The sequence below is a fragment of the Sorex araneus genome, chromosome 3 (assembly GCF_027595985.1).
Source record: "Sorex araneus isolate mSorAra2 chromosome 3, mSorAra2.pri, whole genome shotgun sequence".
Lineage (NCBI taxonomy): Eukaryota > Metazoa > Chordata > Mammalia > Eulipotyphla > Soricidae > Sorex > Sorex araneus.
This window is the reverse complement of record NC_073304.1, coordinates 89,896,877-89,904,591: the sequence shown is the minus strand read 5'-3', so window position 1 is coordinate 89,904,591 and position 7,715 is coordinate 89,896,877. Positions and strand designations below refer to the sequence as shown.

General features: G+C 46.6%; 3 non-coding genes across 3 annotated transcripts; 2 read left to right on the top strand and 1 right to left on the bottom strand.

The window, feature by feature from the left end:
• Positions 1-1,642: 1,642 nt before the first annotated feature.
• Positions 1,643-1,714, bottom strand: TRNAH-GUG (transfer RNA histidin (anticodon GUG)). Its single transcript has one exon. It is a non-coding gene; the product is annotated as a tRNA-His (tRNA).
• Positions 1,715-2,315: 601 nt separating this feature from the next.
• TRNAH-GUG (transfer RNA histidin (anticodon GUG)) lies at positions 2,316-2,387 on the top strand. The gene has a single exon. It is a non-coding gene; the product is annotated as a tRNA-His (tRNA).
• A 1,581-nt stretch (positions 2,388-3,968) lies between these two features.
• On the top strand, positions 3,969-4,040 carry TRNAH-GUG (transfer RNA histidin (anticodon GUG)). Its single transcript has one exon. It is a non-coding gene; the product is annotated as a tRNA-His (tRNA).
• The last annotated feature ends 3,675 nt before the right edge of the window (positions 4,041-7,715 follow it).

Genomic DNA, 7,715 nt, shown 5'->3' with positions numbered 1-7,715 from the left:
AACAATAAAAATTACAGAGAATTGGATAGGGCTCTGCCTTGCGATCCCCAGCAAGCCATGAGCACAGAGCCAGGAATAAGCCTATGCACCACTAGGTGTTGCCCCCTCCCATAAAAAAAAAGTCTACAAACTTATACAAGAGTTAACTTCATAACAGAATCTATATATTGAAATGAATTTTCTCACATAGCTCCTACATTAACTCTAAAGATAATCCCCAAACAAGATTTCCAAAATTATTTGGGGCAACTAGTTGGAGAAAGGGGAATACTTACTCTGAAATATAACATTCATCTAGATGTTTAAATTCCACTGTTTTCACTGGAGCCTTCTCAAGATGGTGCAGGCAGAGTACCTGGGAGGGCCCAGTCCTCCACCTGCCCACACCCACTTCCACACACAGTTCAGGCTCCTTAGACAGAGAAATAACACAGTCAAGTCAAACCTGGTAAGTCTGAGACACCATGCTGTTGAATCATCCTAGTGACACATCTGCTTGACAGCCTACAGTATGTGAACTACTATACCTCAGAGTCCATCAGAAGGAAGAAAAACAAAATTTAACTGACAGAATGGAGACCAGAAAGTAACAAATCAAATCAAGATAAAACCATCTGGAGGTGGAAAGTGTGTGAAAAAGCTTGGAAGGGATACTGAAATTTCACACTTACCTTCCCCTGTTCTATTTTCTCCTGCTCTAAGCTCCCCTATCTGAGGTCCTGAACATCAAATTTAGAGAATGGGGAGAATGGAAATGAGAAAAAATGACAACTCTCACCAATGTCTTGCTTTTACACATTAACAAGCCTTAGTTGATGGCGCTGGTAAAAGGAGGCAACTACACTGCCATGTCCATCTCTCTGAGAAATGCTTCCTGGCTTCCCTACCTCCAGATCCCCCAGGAGGGGCTGGAGAACCTCATTCCGCACTGGTGATAGCCACACTGCTGCCACCCCACCCCCCAGGACCAAATCCAAAATTCAGTTCCATTTTGTCTGATACCAAATGACAGACCTGAATTTGTTATCTAGGTATTCTTTAAGTGCACATCAAACAAGTAATAAAATGAGGATTAGGGAAAAAAAAATAATTCCTGAAGGTGGGGAACCCCTCTCACCTAAATGGGCTGTGGAGCTGGAGGCCACAGAGCTCCCATTAGCACCCATCACGGTGGCCTGGTCGGTGACCAGTGCCTACAGTGCCTCACGTCTGTCACTTGTCACCAGATCACCAGTTTGCTGGGTTTTATAATCTGCATTCTTCAAACACTTGACACATTTGCCTATAACCCTCCTCAGCGAAATACTGACGGTTTGTGTTTTTTGTTTGTTTGTTTGTTTGTTTGTTTTACTAATGTCCGTGTAGTTTTTAGAGAAGAACCAATATAGATTTCTCGGTTTCTCACACTGACTGGGGCCGCACAGAATAAAACTGACATAAAAGCGAAAATAGAGGGAAGGATTAATATCTAGGGGAACACACTGCGCGGAAAGGCAGACTTGGAGAAAGAGAAAGCCCGGCCTCGGGGTTTCCTCTCAAGGTTCCTGGGCCAGACAAGAAGTAGAAAAGACATCGTCATCCTGAGGGGCTCGGGGCTTCCCGAATCCAAAAGGACGCCCTTGCCGTGCCATTGTCACCACAATGCCGTGACTCGGATTCGAACCGAGGTTGCTGCGGCCACAACGCAGAGTACTAACCACTATACGATCACGGCGAGCTACCGGGACGCCACGGGGGCCGGGTCACCGGGTGCCGTCCTTCTCCATTCGACGGTCGACGCTCCAGGTTCCGGAAACCGCCTCTGGCACTTGAGGCGGGGCGAGCGACCAGCGACCAGTGCCTTCGCGGCAGGCCCCCCCCACCCCCACCCCCACGCCAGGGTCGTGCGCGCCGCGCACAAGAGTCCGGGAAACTGCTTGAAGGAGTCGGTAGCGGAGAGGAAGTCCCCTCAAGGTTCACGCCCACAAAACCTAGCGCCCCGGGTAGCGGAACGCACGGGCTTGGAATGCGGCTGTCTCTTCAATTCGACAGGAAGGAAAAATCGGTTCTGAGCCACCTCACAACTCCCAGTTCGAGGGGCGGAGGAAGGGGAAGGCCGGGCGCAAGACCGACCGCGGTTCTGCAGGGGTAGAACGTAGGCCCGGAGCAAGTGCGCGGGCTAAGTCAAGGCGCGCAAGGAGACCAGCGCGCCGCCCGCGGCTCGGCGCCGGGAGACCGGCGAGGGGCGGGAACCAGGCGTGACAAGGCCAAGGGGCGTGGCTGGCTGTAGAGAAGAGCTCTGACGAGAGCGGTCGCTTTCGATTCCCCAGTAGCTCGCCGTGATCGTATAGTGGTTAGTACTCTGCGTTGTGGCCGCAGCAACCTCGGTTCGAATCCGAGTCACGGCATTGCGAAGGCAATAACACGGCAGGGGCGTCTTATTTTATTGCGCTCCTCCATTTTCTTAAATTTTTTTTCTCTCTCCAGTCTGTAACAGGATTCTCACGAGATTTCTCGAAACTGGATCCCAAATTCCCGTGCGACCCTTGGGAATCGAGGTTCGCGCCAGTTCGGTCTAAAGTGGCCTTCGGTCGGTGTATTTCGGGGTTGTTAGACGCGTTCTCGGGGACAAAGCACAGAACAGTTATAACGTCCTTGGCCGTAGTGGAAACCGACTCCCAGTAATTGGAAGTCGAGACTTGTAGCTCTTAAAAAGGAAACTTGCCAAGCCCAGCCAGGATAATTTCGTGAGCTGACTTGAAAAAGACATGATAACTCTTCTTTGTAAATAATCTCCCTTTCCCACCCCCAAGACGCCCAAAGGCCCTGGCTTGACATAGTAGGTGCTCCTCAGGGATCTGTTGAGTGAAGAATACAAGTAATTAAGGAATAAGAACAATCACGCCAAAGAGATGAGCTGGGGAAGGTCTGTGTTAACTTCCTTGCAATCTGGGTGGGGGTGAGAGGTGGTGCAATGAAAGAATTTATTTTCGCGTTAAGCAAGACCAATTTGGCGACTCTGCAGGTGTCGGGGAAGAGGGGTGCGTTTGGTTATAGCATGTGACCCTGGCGGGATGGGTGATTACTTTCGTCCTGTGTAGAATCAGGGGCTATGGAGAGAGAGAGAGAGAGAGAGAGAGAGAGAGAGAGAGAGAGAGAGAGAGAGAGAGAGAGAGAGAGAGAGCGCACTGGATACTTTGGATTCAACCTGGTTCTAGGTGCCTAGGAAAATTGGGAGTATTCATGGACAAGAAGAAAACCTGGAGAGAGAGAGAGAGAGAGACCGCTGGATATTTTGGATTCAACCTGGTTCTAGGTGCCTAGGAAAATTGGGAGTATTCATGGACAAGAAGAAAACCTGGATCGGCCCTGCGGTGGCGCCCAGGGGTGTAACTGAGATGGGCACCGAGTCTGGCGGGAGCAGTATTTCAGGAAGGTGTCAGGGCCGCCCGACGAGTAGCAGAAGCTGCAAGGAAATGTGTACCGGGGCGCGGGGTAGGTTGAAACATCGGACGAGAGGCATTCAGTGAGTGCTTCTAGGTGTCCCGCCCGCTTCTCTGGGTGTCCAGATCCTCTGGTTAGGCGGCACAGGGGCACTCTTCGGGCACCCTGCGGAGGTAAGCCCCGGAGGTGCACTCACTACCGGCCCAAAGCACTAGAGTTCGGCTTCTTGCAAGGAATAGGCTATACACAGCTTGTGAACACTGTACGTGGGAGGTCCCTCGAAGCCCAAATTAACCTCATCTTCCGTCTCACTCACGACGAGGGTTATCTTCCCGGGACCAGCAACCCGCACCTGCAGCTATTGAATCAGAACAGGCTAGAACCCGTGCAAAGAGCGGGCGATGGTGGTATGCGCCTGCGCACTCTCTTTCCTTGGGCTGGAACCCGCCCCCGAGGCGGGCCCGCTGATGACGTACAGGCTGGGAAGACCTATGACTGTTGAAGAGGACAACAGGAGAACTTGTCCTGCAAGTCCCCGGTAGCTCGCCGTGATCGTATAGTGGTTAGTACTCTGCGTTGTGGCCGCAGCAACCTCGGTTCGAATCCGAGTCACGGCATTGTGGGAACAATGGCGCGGCAAGGGGACTACTTCTTTTAAAAATTCTCAGTAAAATTTTTTTTTTAACCTTATCGTTAACGTTCTGTGTAAATCATAACTGACTTTTTAAATCAACCGATTGCATCTCTTTTTCTTGCATACTTAACAACCCCTAAAATCGCTACCTCCGTTAGTTCTCATTTCATTCTCTGAATGCAGTCGTAATTCCTTCCCTCGAAAACATCGAAAATCGTTGTCTAAATCATCCTCTTACACCAGCAAAACAGCGCCCCCGTGACCTTGCGGATTTTTTTCCCGTGTATCTTAAAATCGTGTTACTCATTTTAAAATAGACTACATGTGCGGAATTCCAGTGAAAAATAAGTCTCCCTTTTATTCTTCTCCTCCCCCAATCATTGTCACTTTGCATGACAGTCTTGTATAAACAAGTACACCGTAGATATGTATGTAATTATCTCCCTCTTGTTTTTACTTAATACATAGTCTTGGCTTCATCAGTTGCCCAGAAATCAGACGGGACTTGACATGACAGATTTTCACTGCTAGGCAATTTCCCTTTACAGGAAGGACAATGTTCTCTTTCCATACTGGGAGAGGATCTCACCCACTTGGATCCTGATTCTTTTCTTCCAGATCCTGTTCCTGGGCAGGGAGGTTAGAGGTTTGTGTGGCTAGAATAGGGGAAGGGGATTCTTAACTGTGCTCATTAAAGACCGTTGGATGGGAGCCTGGCTCGACTGGTAGCACTCCTATTTCAATCTCAGGTTGGAAAAAAATAAATAAATAAATTTCAGGTTGGAAGAGCAGAAAAACATCCTAGATTTGGGAGTTGAGAAGCATTTGCTTCCGTCCAAAGCAAGGAAGACCTTTGGAAATCTTCCACTGCACCTCTCCCATCTTATTGTCAGGATCCAGCTTCTGTCACAAACCACTAAACTAAAAAAAACAAAAAACAAAAAAAAAACCCGTAAAGCTCACTGAAGGCAGAACTAATTTTACTATGTGTGTCGAGCATAGTCTCTCCATAATTGAAGATAGATTTCTTACAGTTTATAAATGAGTGGAGTGGCTTGGTTTGCCATATATTACATCTTACATTGTAGTCTTTCAACATAGAACCATGCTGTTTTCATATTAAATGAATAGAAAACCTGATGTAAATGAAACTCCATCTACATCCAAAATCTCAAAGAGCAGAGTACATACCTGAGTATGCTAGGATATTTTACCCTCTCAAAGGTGTGAATAGAAATGCAGCCAAGGTAAACCTGGTAACAAAGGGAGAAAGGAAGTGGCCACTGGTGAAGGGATGGGTGTTGAAACATTGTATGCCTGAAACATACTCATGAATAACTTTGAAATTTCACAGTTATTAAATTTTTAAAACAAAAGAAAGGAAAAGCAAAAAGAAGAGAAAAAGAAAACCAAATAAAAGAAAAAGATACTGGGCCCAGAGCAATAGTACAGTGGGTAGGGCTAGTTCAGCCAGTAAGACATTTGTCTTGTTGCCAACCACGGTTCAATCCTTAGCACCCCATATGGTGATTCCTGAGCACAGATACAGGACTACCCCTGAGCACCACCAGGTGTAGCCGAAAAACAAAAAATAGAAAAAGGAAGGGAGGAAGGGGAAGAGAAAGAGGGAGGAAAGGAAGGAAGGAAGGAAGGAAGGAAGGAAGGAAGGAAGGAAGGAAGGAAGGAAGGAAGGAAGGAAGGAAGGAAGGAAGGAAGGAAGGAAGGAAGGAAGGAAGGAAGAGGGAGGGGGAGGGAGGGAGGACAACTCAGAAAGGATCAGTGCTCAGGACTGGACATTTTAAAGTCAGGCAAGCAGAAGTGAGAATACCCCATTCATTATTCAGTTTACAAAGTGTGTGCTCTGGCCAAAGCCTTGGGACCTAGTGCAGGATGTTAAGTTGAATAAAAGAGGAAAGAAATAACAGAATAATGATGCATTAAGAAAAGTTTGAGGGGCTGGGAGTGATAGCACAGCGGGTAGGGTGTTTGCCTTGCACACGGCCGACCCAGGTTCGAATCCCAGCATCCCATATGGTACCCTGAGCACCGCCAGGAGTAATTCCTGAGTGTAGAACCAGGAGTAACCCCTGTGCATCGCCGGGTGTGACCCAAAAAGAAAAAAAGAAAAGTTTGAGATCACATGTCCTTCTTTCCCGGAAGGGAGCATAACATGACACTTGCCTTAGCCATGCGCCAGGCAGTTTCACTTGGGGCGCCCCAGAGTGGGGGAGGGTGAGACTCTTCCCCACCAAGGGACCCAGCCCCGCTGGCTGGAAACCTCCAGAATCCAGCTGCCGCCATGTTCATCGCAGCTCTCCACTGGCTGGGGCAGAGCATCACCCAGGAGGAATCTATTCCAGGAGGAATCTATTCCTGGACCACACAGTCATGATAATAACTCATACCTCATGACATTTCAAACCACACACCCTACCCACACTCCAAGACTACGGCACCATATTTGATAGGGTTCAAAGTAGGAGGCAACCAATCTTAGAGGGAAATGTACATTTTTTTTACAGATGTGTATATATATATATATTATATATATATAAACCACACAAGTCTCAACCTTTAACAACATGTAAGTGATCTCTTATAGAAGGGCTTAATGGCCCCTGGGTGAAATACAACAATCTCCACATTCTTTCCTCCAAGAACACTTTTTTGTAGCGTTTTCAGTGGTTTTTCATAACAAACAATACAAAATATATTATTTCGGTTCTGCTTTGGGGCAGGGATTGGGGTTCGGGATGGAAACAACTGAAATGTGGTGGGAAGGTATAATGCTGGTAGAATTGATGTTTGTATATTAAATGTAATAAAATATTGTTAACTACTTTATAAAATAAAAAAATTATTTAAAAAATTAAGAAAAAAAGAAAACATTTGAGGGACAGAGAGACAGTTCAGGTATTATAATAGGTAAGGCACTTTCTTTGTTCACAGCCAATCCAGGTTAAATCCATCATATGGTCCCCCAGCATGCCATCCTGAGCACATAGCCATCCTGAACACAGACCCAGAAGTAAGCCCTGAGCACAGCAGTGTGTGGCCCCCAACAAAGTTCGAAAGAAGGTTTCAAGGACAAAGGAGGACAGTGGACCAGGGTGCTTTGGATGACATAAAGGAATGAAATAAAATCATAAGGTTTGATACTTATAAATCATGACTTATATGCATGACTTTTATATGGCATGACCTTATAAATTGCACTGCATAATATTATTTCATGATTCCATGAAATCAAATGGGCTATATTTATAAAAGTTAAGGGGAAATGTACATACTTAGCTCTAGTAATTCCACTTTTGGAAAATTTGACAAGAAATAATCCTAAACTTACATAAGTCTTTACATAAAAAGATTTGTCATTAGTACCTTATCCTAGGATCATTTGAAAGAGAGAATGAAAAATATCCTAAATGTTCAACAAATAAGACAATGTTAAACTAGACCATATTTATTTGATAATAGTAGTCATTAAAAAAATATGAAGTTGGGGGCTGGAGAGATAGCACAGCGGGTAGGGCATTTGCCTTGCACGCGGCCGACCCGGGTTCAAATCCCAGCATCCCATATGGTCCCCTGAGCATGGCCAGGGGTAATTCCTGAGTGCAGAGCCAGGAGTAACCCCTGTGCATCGCCAGGTGTGACC